The sequence below is a fragment of the Rana temporaria genome, chromosome 2 (genome assembly GCF_905171775.1).
Source record: "Rana temporaria chromosome 2, aRanTem1.1, whole genome shotgun sequence".
In the NCBI taxonomy this organism is placed as follows: Eukaryota; Metazoa; Chordata; class Amphibia; order Anura; family Ranidae; genus Rana; species Rana temporaria.
Window position 1 is genome coordinate 498403276 of NC_053490.1, and position 12985 is coordinate 498416260.

Consider the following 12985-nt stretch of genomic DNA (forward strand, 5'->3'; position numbering starts at 1 on the left):
TTATCAAATGCACTGATGAGGTTTTCAGCATGAACGTTCATGAAGAAATGAGAGATCTCCACTTCTTACAAGACCCGGTGTCTTGTTGACAACATCCCAAATATATTGAAGAAATCTACCAATATATGTCCAGCTTAAAGTGGAACTGCAGGTTTTGTTTGACCATTCTTACAGAAGCGCATTTGTGAGGTCAGGCACTGATGTTACCGAGAAGGCCTGGCTCGCAGTCTCCACTTAATTCATTCCGAAGGTGTTCTATTGGTTTGAGGTCAGGACAGTCAATTTCTTCCACCCAAACTCGCTCATCCATGTCTTTATGGACCTTGCTTTGTGCACTGGTGTGCAGTCATGTTGGAACTGAAAGGGGCCATCCCCAAACTGTCCCAACAAAGTTGGGAGCATGAAATTGTCCAAAATGTCTTGGTATGCTGACGTCTTAAGAGTTCCCTTCACTGGAACTAAGAAGCCAAGCCCAACCCCTGAAAAACAACCCCACACCATAATCCCCCCTCCACCAAATGATTTGGACCAGTGCACAACGCACATTGACACTCCTAAACATTGCGGACAGCCTTCCCAGAAGAGCTGAAGCCGTTGTAGCTACAAAGGGTGGGCCAACTCAATATTGAACCCTACGGACTATGACTGGGATGTCATTAAAATACTTTTGACACTAAAGTGCATATGTTAATGTGAACAGGTTACTACAACTGATATTATTTTAATATGGGAGTTGGCATTTATATAACCAGCCTATTAAAATGAATCACTGTTTGGTTTAAAATAGAATTTTAGAAATAATTTTTACAGAATACTTTGCTGTTTGGTCACAAGAGCTTCCAATTTGTTTCCAAACTCAGAGTACTAAGGTCCCGTTCCTATTACCCCATAGCGAGAGTGTTCCCTGCTATGCGATTTTGACAGCACAATTTTCACGTAATTTTGTATGTCTCAAAGGGTAGCCCATTTAATTGCATTTGTAGTCCGAAAAAAAAAACTCCTGTTTTGTGTTAATTTTAAAGGGGGCAGTTTGCCACGTGGCAATTATCACATCATGTTTGGGGTGCCATTGAAGGATAATGGCACCCAAACATGCACCGCGCGAGGTGCTGGGATTGTCACACAATTTGGAATCATGGGTAGAATTGCTGCCCATGATTCCAGATTGTAAAGTGTGAATGGAACCTAAAAGCTGCAAAATTTGAAGAAAAAAAATATTTTTATAAAAACAACTTGCTGTTTTAGTGCCATGAGCTTTCTATATTAAAGGGGTTGTAAAGGTTTGTTTTTTATTTTCTAAATAGGTTCCTTTAAGCTAGTGGCATTGTTGGTTCACTTACCTTTTCCTTCTAAATGTTTTTTTTCTTTGTTTGAATTTCTCACTTCCTGTTTCTCCTCAGTAAGCTTGCCCCATCATCTGAGCCGTTCTGGCCGGGGGTTAGTCAGCCAGAACAGCTTACTGAGGAGGAACAGGAAGTGAGAAATTCAGACAAAGAAAACAAAGAAAAAAAATATTTAGAAGGGAAATCGAAGGAAAAGGTAAGTGAACCAACAATGCACTAGCTTAAAGGAACCAATGTAGGAAATAAAAAATGAACCTTTACAACTCCTTTAACCACTTGCCACTTGCCTTTAATGCGGAGCTCCACCCTATAGTGGCACTTCCGCTCATCGGAACCCTCCCCCCTCCGGTGTCACATTTGACACCTTTCAGGGGGGTGCAGACAGGGCCGATCCTAGGCAGGGTGCACGGGGTGCTCTGCACCAAGGCGCCGCAGAGGTAGCGGGTGCTGCAGTTCCCCATCCCGCTTGCTCTCTCCGCTGGCAACTGACAAGAGTGCATACCTCCGGCTGTCCCCGGAATCTGGGCTGGGTACCACAGCGGGGCCTAGTACCGAAACACGTTCCGGGACTAGGCTCCACAAATTAATTCTGTCCAGTGTGCATGGAGCAGTCTTCTGTCTGCCCAGCCCCCTCTGCGTGTGTCGGCTCTTCTCCCATAGGCGGTGTGATGAGAGGCTTCTGGGTATTTGCACCCACTTCCGGGAGTCCTCTCTGCGGGGACTCTGCGGGGAGTACGTCACATCCCACCCCGCCTGCTGTGTTCTGGGAAACACTCGGCTCCCAGAACACAATGGGAACCAGTGAGGACGGCGATGCGCGACTCGCACATGCGCCGTAGGGAATCGGGCAGTAAAGCCGGAGCGCTTCACTTCCTGATTCCCTCACCGAGGATGGCGGCAGGGGCAGCAGAGTGCTGCCGACGTCGCTGGACTCCAGGACGGGTAGGTGCCCTAATATTAAAATTCAGCACCTGCAGTATTTGTAGATCCGCTTTAAATTTGTCGCACAGCGAGTGTGCTTGCAGGTTCCCGGGAACTCGATGTTCCCAAGCGGCCCGCAATTGCGATCGGCAAAGGCAGAACCTGGGGATGCCTTTGTAAACAAGGCATTCCCCTATTCTGCCTAGTGACATGTCACTGATGGCTGTTCCCCCGTGATCGGGAACAGTCATCAGTGACGTGTCACTCGTAGCCATGCCCCCTAACAGTAAGAATCACTTCCTAGTACTGACTTAACCCCTTCAGCGCCACCTAGTGGTTAACCCCTTCACTGCCAGTGTCATTTTTACAGTAATCAGTGCATTTTTATAGCACTGATCGCTGTAAAAATGACAATGGTGCCAAAAATGTGTCAAAAGTGTCCGATGTGTCCACCATAAAGTCGCAGTCACAATAAAAATCGCAGATCACCGCCATTTCAAGTAAAAAAAAAAATATTAATAAAAATGCCATAAAACTATCGCCTATTTTGTAGATGCTATAACTTTTGGGTAGGTGCTCCGTTGGAAGCTTAAATATTCTTTGGTTTAGTTATGCTCCATGGGTCCCCCCCTCCTGCTCACAGTCTGCTCCCGTTAGGGGTGGGCGGGCCAGGGGGACACGCACTTGGTTCCCATGATAATCATTAGCTACACGGTCCCCCCCCTATGACTCCATACTGTGGCGGCTCGGTCCCCTTAGATGTTGAACTCTAAGTTCCCCTTCTTTGAGTCCTGCATGAAATGTACGTGATTCTTTGTTTTTATACGTCACGCTCCATATTGCAACGGTACAACCTTAATTGTATGACTGTTTATGACTTACAGAACTGCCATGTTATTGTATTTGTTTTCCTTTTTGTGATTGTATTAAAAAATTCTTAATAAAGTGTTAAAAAAAAAACTTTTGCGCAAGTCAATCAATAAATGCTTATTGCGATTTTTTTTTTTTTTTTACCAAAAATATGTAAAAGAATACGTATTGGCCTAAACTGAGGAAAATAAAAAAAATTATATATTTTTTTGCGATATTTATTATAGCAAAAAGTAAAAAATATTGAATTTGTTTCAAAATTGTCGCTCTATTTTTGTTTATAGCGCAAAAAATAAAAACCGCAGAGGTGATCAAATACCACCAAAAGAAAGCTCTATTTGTGGGGAAAAAAGGACGAAAATTTTGTTTGGGAGCCAAGTCGCACAACTGTGCAATTGTCAGTTAAAGCGACGCAGTGCCGAATCTCAAAAAGTGGCCTGGTCTTTGGCCAGCAAAATGGTCCGGGGCTGAAGCTGTTAAACAGCCTGTAGTATTAAAAATGCCTTCCTTCTGAGAAAAAAAGATCTTTTCCCCAAAAATACGTCACGTGTTTTGGTTAAAATAGTTGACAAAGGTTGCATAAAGAAATTTGAGGTCTGTTTTGGCAAAACACATAGTTGATTTATTTACAAGTGACAAGCTGATCCCACGGGCTAAATAAACTGTATGACTGAGAAGAAATGTAAGCTTTCCTAGCTGAAAATCCTGTTGGTTGTAAAAACTGGCACTCTGCTTCCGCTGATAGACTGTCGCCCACACAAGATGAAATGTTGACTTTCATAGTAATGAACAAAGCCTGGATAAGTCACAGCCACCTTCTGTCCTTCCCTGATGCCATTGAATCAACTCAGACATTGCCACCACCAACCAGCACCACCAGAACGGAATAAGAATAGCCTTCATCGGACATAACCACCAACTAAAGCTTCTTCTTCAGCCAGCCACCACTATCTTCCAGCATCAAGATTCAGTAAAATGTAAAATTGTGTTACACAAAAAACAAAAAAAACAAAGATCTATCCATGAAAAAATTATTTTGCTGTTGTGATCCTCTGACCTCCCACCCATGCAGGTGTCGTTCTTGCTCTGTCCAGCAGGTGACGTTTGCCGCTACTCTGAAAGAGTGAGACTCAAAGAGAGTTGAGTTGTCACCTCCTGAAGAAGCTATGTGGGAGAGTGGTGTAACGCGTAAGGGGGGAGCCAGGCGGCGTTTATCATTACTTGATCTGGATGCTGTGAGACCCTGTTACTCTGTTATGCCATATTGCTTGTTTTTTTAATGGAATAAATGTGAGTGCATTTCCTTAAAGGGGTTGTAAAGGTTTGTTTTTTATTTTCTAAATAGGTTCCTTTAAGCTAGTGCATTGTTGGTTCACTTGCCTTTTCCTTCGATTTCTCTTCTAAAAGTTTTTTTCTTTGTTTTCTTTGTCTGAATTTCTCACTTCCTGTTCCTCCTCAGTAAGGTGTTCTGGCTGACTAACCCCCAGCCAGAACAGCTCGGATGATGGGGGAAAGCTTATTGAGGAGAAACAGGAAGTGAGAAATTCAGACAAAGAAAAAAAAAATTTAGAAGGGAAATCGAAGGAAAAGGTAAGTGAACCAACAATGCACTAGCTTAACCACTTCCATACCAGGCACTTACGCACCTTCCCGCCCAAGCCAATTTTCAGCTTTCAGCACTGTCGCACTTTGAATGGCAATTGCGCGGTCGTGCGACGTGGCTCCCAAACAAAATTGGCGTCCTTTTTCCCCCACAAATAGAGCTTCCTTTTGGTGGTATTTGATCACCTCTGCGGGGTTTTTTTTGCGCAACTAAAAAAAGACTAAAAATTTTGAAAAAAAAATAAGTTTTTATTTTTATTCTGTTAATTTTTTTGTAAATAAGTAAGTTTTCTCTTTCAATTACAGGCACTGATATGGCGGCACTGATGGGCACCGATGAGATGGCACTGATGGACATCGATGAGGTAGTACTGACGGGCACAGATGAGATGGCACTGATTGGCGGCGCTGGTATGGGGCACTGATGGGCACACATAGGCGGCACTGATGGGCTCACATAGGCGGCACTGATGGGCACACATAGGCGGCACTGATGGGCACACATGGGCGGCACTGATGGGCACTCATGGGCGGCACTGATGGGCACTCATGGGCGGCACTGGGCACTCATAGGCGGCACAGATGGGCACTCATGGGCGGCACTTATGGGTGGCACAGATGGGCACTGATAGGTGGGCACTGGGCATGGATGGGCACTGTGGGGTGGCACTGATGGACACTGTGGGGTGGCACTGATGGACACTGTGGGGCAGCACTGATCTACCCATATTGCCAGTCAGTGCCCATTTGTGGGCACTGATTGGCATCTTTTTTATTTTTTAAAGCATTTTTTTTTTCAAGACTTTTTATTTTTTTCAATGCTTTTTTTTTGCCCTTCCCTGGTGGTCCAGTGTGGCGATCCGAGGGGGGGCTGCGCTGATAAACAATCAGCGCGAACCCCCCCTGTCAGGAGAGCCGCCGATCGGCTCTCCATCAACGGCTCTTCCTGTTTACATCGTGATCAGCCGTGATTGGACACGGCTGATAATGTGGTAAAGAGCCTGTCACCTGATTGGCTGAAATGACAGGCGCTGTGAAATGACAGGCGCCTATCAGGTATCGAATCATACAAAAGGACAGGAAGAGAGGACGGGAGAAGACATCGAGGAGCGTGGAGGACATCGCCGCCGTGACCCGCTGCCCCACTGAGACAGGTAAGTGCCGAACATGGGGATGCACACTGGCAGAATTTAATGGACACAGTTGTGGCAATTGATGGGCACACTGGCAGAAATTGATGGGCACAGTAGTGACAATTGATGGGCACAGTGTCAGCAATAAATGGGCACAGTGTCAGCAATTGATGGGCACACTGGCAGTAATTGATGGGCACTGCAGTAGCGGCAATTATTGACCACACTGGCAGCAATTAATGGGCACAGTGGCAGCAATTCATGGGCACAGTAGCGGCAATTCATGGGCACAGCGGCGGCAATTGATGGGCACACTGACAAAAATTGATGGGCACACTGACAAAAATTGATGGGCACACTGACAACAATTGATGGGCACAGTGGCAGCAATTGATGGGCACACTGACAAAAATTGATGGGCACACTGACAAAAATTGATGGGCACACTGACAACAATTGATGGGCACAGTGGCAGCAATTGATGGGCACAGTGGCTGCGTTTGATGGCACAGTGGTGGCAATTGATGGGCACAGTAGCTGTGTTTTATGGGCACAGTGGCTGCAATTAATGTTTTTTTTTTCAGATTGTTTGCGCCCCCCCAAAACTTTTGAGCACCAGCTGCCACTGCACTCACCGGACAGGTTCACACTGTCGTGAGCCACTCGGCACGGCAGTGTGAACTTAGCCTAATTTTTTTTTTTTATATTTAAAGAGTAAGGTTTTCACACCTACTTGGACCTCACAGTCCATCAACCGCCACAAAAAAAAAGGGAAGAGAGTTAACATTCCTCTTTTGTCCACATAATATGGAAAAACATTTGACCAAAGTCAATAGATTACATCTTCAGCATCACTTCAATCAGCGCCAACACTACTCAAACTGAGCTTCTACTGTTACATTGTTAGAACAAAGTTTTCCAGATCATATTTATTTATCAAATAAAATCAAAGGGAGCAATAGAGTGGATATAACATAACAAACTGGGGGTGTGATAACATTCGGAAACTGTGTATTAGGACAAGCATTGACATATTGCCTCTCTGAAGGCCAGACAGCAACTCTTGCATAGGAAAGGTGATTTTTGTGCCAGAACACATACATCATCTTTGGTAAGGAAATACATTTATAAAATGAGAGCAAAAGTGACATTTTTATAAAGATGTATGTCTAAATCAGAGGTCCTGGGCTTTTCTGTATAGCATCGGTTTTCAGACTAACTATTTATCAGCCTGTGGGGAGGTGTAGCGTGGTGCGGCGGCAGTAAACACTCAAAGTCCAGTTGCGGAGAGTAGAACTTGTATTAATATTAAAGTTCAGCAATTCAAAACAAACCCGGTGGCAATGTGCCTGACCAGGAATACTCACAGAATGCAACAGCGGTGTGTGGCAGAGCAGGTCTTGGATGCGCCAACAACATCTGTCTTGAGGGGTGGTATGCATCCTGGCCGGTATGTACCCAAATGGGGAGGTGTCCAGAAAGGGTAGCGTGCCCCTATCCTTTCCCTATCATCTGGAACCACTCTCTACCACTAATCACTGTCCCTGCCAGACAGGTCACATGTCCCTACCCTACCCACATGCGTGTCAAGCCTTGGAGCCAGGTCCTTAAATAGGCTCTTCCTGGCCCAAGATTGCTGCCGGAGTCACCTGGGGTAGCAGCATCCAATCAGATAACTTCCCCACTGACCCAGGAAACCATAGAGGAACCAAGTTCCACTTGACTTCCCCTCTGTGACAGACTCACCCGGGACATCCCTGAACCATCTTATGTCTAAAATCATCCTATGTCCAATAGGGGCATAGGATGACTGAGAAATTATATATTGGACTACTTGAGATGGGATTATTATGTATTTATTATGCAAAATATTCCAGGATATCTGTAGCACTATTTCATGGATGCTCAACCTGTGGCTCTCCAGCTGTTGCAGAACTTCAAGTCCCATCATGCCTCTGCCTTTGGGAGTCATGCTTGTAACAGTCAGTAGCTTGCAATGCCTCATGGGAATTGTAGTTCTGAAACAGCTGGAGAGCCACAGGTTGAGCACCCATGCACTATTTAATGTTGGGTTCTGAACTCAATTCTGATTCTGAACTCAAAGGGTCCATTGTAGAGTCACTCATTCATAGATGCTAATGTCCTCACCTCCAGCCATCTGTCTGTTCTCTGTGCTAATTGACCCTGCTATTGTGTGTGAAGATGCCCTGTGTTTACATTTAGGATAATGTGTATTGTATAGCAGGTGAATGAGGAGACGTGACATCTACTCACCTCGTCTGGGTAAATGATTAGTTAATTAGCTCATGTTAATTTATGTTCTGGTTACCTCCTCTTTAAACTGTATATAAGGCTGTATTCTTGGTTCTATTAAACACTCCTAGCCAGATTCACGTATCGCGGTGTATCTTTATGCCGGCGTAGCGCATCCCATTTGCACTATGCCAACGTAACATAGTGAGGCAAGTACTGTATTCACAAAGCACTTGCTCCCTAAGTTACGTCGGCGTAGCACAAATGGCCCGGCGTAACCCCGCCTAATTCAAAGTAGGCATGTAGTGGGCGGGCTTCATTTAAATTAACCGTGACCCCATGTAAATGAGGGCCGTTGGTACGGCGCATGCGCGCGCATGCTCAGAATCACGTCGCAAATACTCCCTACGTAACGACATCGGCTCAATGCTTTTGGCGTGAACGTAACCTACGCCCAGCCCCATTCACGTACGCTTACGCAAACGACGTAAAATGCGACGGCTGTTCCGTCGTCCATACCTTGCATGGGCTGCACCATCTTTTTGGTGGTTTATCTTTACGCCGCAAAAACGCCTTACGTAAATGGCGTAGCTTACTGCGATGGGCGTACGTACGTTCGTGAATAGGCGTTGTAACGGAATTACCCGGGACAAACAGAGACGTTGAAAGGATGAGGGGTACTCCTGTACCGGCGTCACTAAGGAGTCTTATGTCTAGGGTCACCTTATGTCCGATAGGGCCATAGGGTGACTGAGAAATTATATCCTAAATTACAGGACAGGGGACATTACTGATATCTCATATTGCAGGATCTGAGATATTGCAAAGTGTTGGTTTATTCTATGACTCATCTCTCTGTGTAGACTGTTGACATGTTAAATGAGGCTGGCTCTTGAAAGGCCTTCCATTGTGTGAGGCTGTTGAGATGCTAACTAAGACTGCTTTGGTGGATTGAAACTGAGAGTCAGCCTGGCTCCTAGACCTCTCGTTATGTATACTGTTTATGTGTGGAATGGAACTTGTCAAGCTGTATGCGGAGACAGACCGTCTGTCTAAAGATGTGGATTGAGTGGAAAGCATTGTGTGATGGTGTTTTGTTTGAATTCTATGATTTAAGGAATGTGACTTCTCAGGTGCAGGTGAATGACTTATTGTCGGAGACGCAACGTCTGGGGGATAATTAACTCCTCTGTAATTATCTAAAATAATGTGATTGAAGCTCATCGTGTGATGTATGGGTGGGGTGGGGTTTTGTTCCTGTGATTACTGTAACCCGTTGTACTGTATATAAGACTGAAAGTTACCATTAAAAGAGTTCATACATTTTGAAGCAGAGAATAGAGCGGTCAGTCTCATTTTCTGGGGAATTGATATGGATCGGGTCCTGTTGGTTTGTTTGTGTGTCAGATGAGCTGTCGTGGGTTGATGGAAGGTCGTAAACGGTGGTGACCGTTACAGGCGTATCTTGCTCATTTACATATTCGATGCGTAAATCCACGTACACGCCCCTAGCGGCCAGCGTAAATATGCACATAAGATACGACGGCGTAGGAGACATACGCCGGTCGTATCGTAGCCAAATTTAAGCGTATCTGGTTTCCAGAATACGCTTAAATATACAACGGCGTGCATTCGGACTTACGACGGCGTATTTACTGATACGCCATTGTAAGTCTTTTTGAATCCGGCTATCCATGTTTAGAGCACAAACAAGTCTCGTCTCGTTGTGTGTTGAAGGCAGCTGGAATATCTGATATCTATGTCCAGACTGATAGGAAGCGGTATATGACGGAAGCACTCGGTCGGAGTGTGGGATGTTCCGTTACACCCTCCAACTGCAATTCTGCTGCATTTCAGTACTACCTACAGTGGAGAAAAAGAGGCAGTGGGGAAATGTGACAATGTTCTGTAATGCATGGACTAGAGCTGCTGGAACATAATGAAATCCGAAGGTGTAGCCCATATTGCCCAACCTTTACCTAGAAATCACAATGATCAGGAGATACAAGTGATGCTGTAAAGAGGAACAATCACAAAAGAAATCAAGGATTAATGATTAACCGTTTCATGACATAGCAAGTCGACATCATGAATACCATATATCTGTGAAAGGATGTTAAGCTAGGCCATTGCTTGGGTGTGTGCTTAACCGTATGAACGTGAAAATTGTAATCATGGTGTCACCTAAGAGCTTTGGACCCAGGAATCAATGGCAGTCACTCCATAAGGGTGCAGGGGCACCGCCGCCCCTAATTCATGCACCCAGCCCTAATACATGCAACGCACCAGATGCATTGATTTCAATGTTTTTTATTTTTTTTAAGCACGTTATTAGAGGCACTGCACCCTGAGCCCACCCAGTTGTGTGACATTAGCAAATTAATGGTCTTCCTGCTTTGCCTCTCGGCCAATCAGAGAGCAGGTCCTGAGACCCGATTGGCCAGGAGTCTTAGGACTCCCGGCCAATCGGGTCCCAGGACCTACTCCCTTTTTGGCCAGGAGAAGAAGCAACAGCCCAGGACTACCCACAACAAGCTGGAGGTGTACCTAATAAAGTGGCCGATGGACGCAGTTGGAACAGGCACAGAGCGAAATCCCGCTGCAATGAGCACCTTGGTGTCATGCAGCCATGCCTAGGGAGGTCAAGCGACACCCGCTGATAGGGAATACCGTTAAGGTATGTGCTCGGCTGCTGACACAGGAGAATCTCTGCCCCCGCAACTCACCATTACGACCAGTGCTGGGTCACCCACTATTTGAGCCGGGTGTTCGCGATAAGACGATAAGAGATTCTGTGACCTGAGAGACACGGGCCTTTATCAGGCTTCCCACTTTGGCGACGCAGGATGATGGAAGACTTTGACGCAACTTATGGACCCGGGCGGGGGGTACCGACTGGACTTTTTGAGGGCTGGGCAGCTACGCCACTTCCTTGAGACTATACCACCAATGTAAGTAGCATTCTTCCCACTGACCACCAATGTAAGTAGCATTCTTCCCACTGACCACCAATGTAAGTAGCATTCTTCCCACTGACCACCAATGTAAGGAGCATTCTTCTCATTCTTCATTATAGAGGACCCAAAATTGACCCCTATCTTCACGATTGGCAATAATGGGATGTACCCAATATCGACGTATTCTCCGCCTCCGCTTCTCCTCTTCTTCTTCCTCATGCACTGCTACTGCTGCAGCAGCAATGACAACTGCGGTGGCAGGAAAAGGAATTGCCTCACACCATGTATGTTTTCATTGGTTAATGCCAAAGTTGTGGCAAATTCGAAGTCGTACTGATCCCAAATCACGGCTGCAAAATCGCGGCAAAATCGCGCAAAATCACGGTAAAATAGCGGCTGAAAAATCGCACGACTTTGAAATCATATAAGTGTGAAAGGGGCCTTAAAAGGGAAATGGAATGAAAAGGTAAGTGAACCAACAATGCACTAACTGAAAGGAACCTATTTAGAAAATAAAAAATGAACCTTTACAACCCCTTTCATGCAAGCAATGCGTTAAGGTAAAACATGTTTAGGCTTTAGAACCACTTTAAAGCTGAAGTATGGCCAAAACAATTTTTTTTGCATTTGCACAGTGCATTTATGTAGCTGTCAGGGGAGGAATGAAGGGGACTGACAGCTCTAAAGCCTCATACACATACAATCAGATTTTCAGCGGACAAAGCGTAGGACTTTTGTCCGAAGGGTGTTGGCCGTGAACTTGTCTTGCATACAAATGGCAAAGAATTGTCGGCCAACAAACACAAAACTACGTGTCTGTTCAGCTCTTTAGCGTCACCCTTTGGGCAACTTCTGCTAATGTTGTGTTATGGTGAGCATTGCTTCCGAGCATGCGTATTTGTTCTTTCCGACGGACTTGTGTACACACGATTGGATAATCCGACAACACACATTTGTTGGTGGACAATTTTAAAGCATGCTATCCCTATTTGTCCGCGTAAAATCCAACAATGGTCCGATGGAGCATACAAACGGTCGGATTTTCCAACAACATCCTGTCATCACACAATTCCTGTCGGATAATCCGATCGTGTGTACGAGGCTTTAGTCTTCTGGAGCTGTTGACATCACATCCAAGACCCCGGCCGGTGTCAAGGCTTTTGGATTTCCACACTTTTAACATGCATAAAATAAATTTAATGAAATAAATGGTCTAGTGTCAGACTCTCCTAAAATGACTGTTTGTCACGTATATTTTGTTATTCTTTTTTTATATATACATGTTGCAGACACACTCATCATGACAGTTTACTCTGAAGAGAAAACATGATCCTAATTAATTACCACTACATTTCATTTCACAAAGGACACCAAAAGCCACAAAGTGTTTTAGGCCGTTCTCTGATGCTTTTCCGTGCTTCTAGCTTATGATAGTTCTGATTAGAACAGCCACAACAAAAATCAGCAACAGCTTTGTGTAATTATTCTCCAGCAAACATGAGAGATTATATAACGAGCATTCCTCAAAATGACAGATCACTGCAGCCGGGCTCAAGAAGGAAAATTATAGCTAAAGCCTCATACACACGCACGGTTTTCTCGACAAGAAAACTGCTGGGAGAGCTTTTTGCAGAGAAAACCGTGCGTGTGTATGCTTTCTCGGCAAGAAAACTGACGGCAATCTCGACGAGAAAAATAGAGGACCTGCTCTCTATTTTCTCGTCTGGGTTCTCGGCAGAGTGTTTCCTGCCGAGAAAACCGTGAGTGTATGCTTACCTGTCCCCAAGTAAACCTGCACATGCTCGAAAAGACTTTGACGCATGCGCGGAAGCATACAAGGGTAGTGTAGGGTGTAGCAAGATGGCGGCTACAGCATTGAATGTGACAAGTCGTAGTCGATGACGTC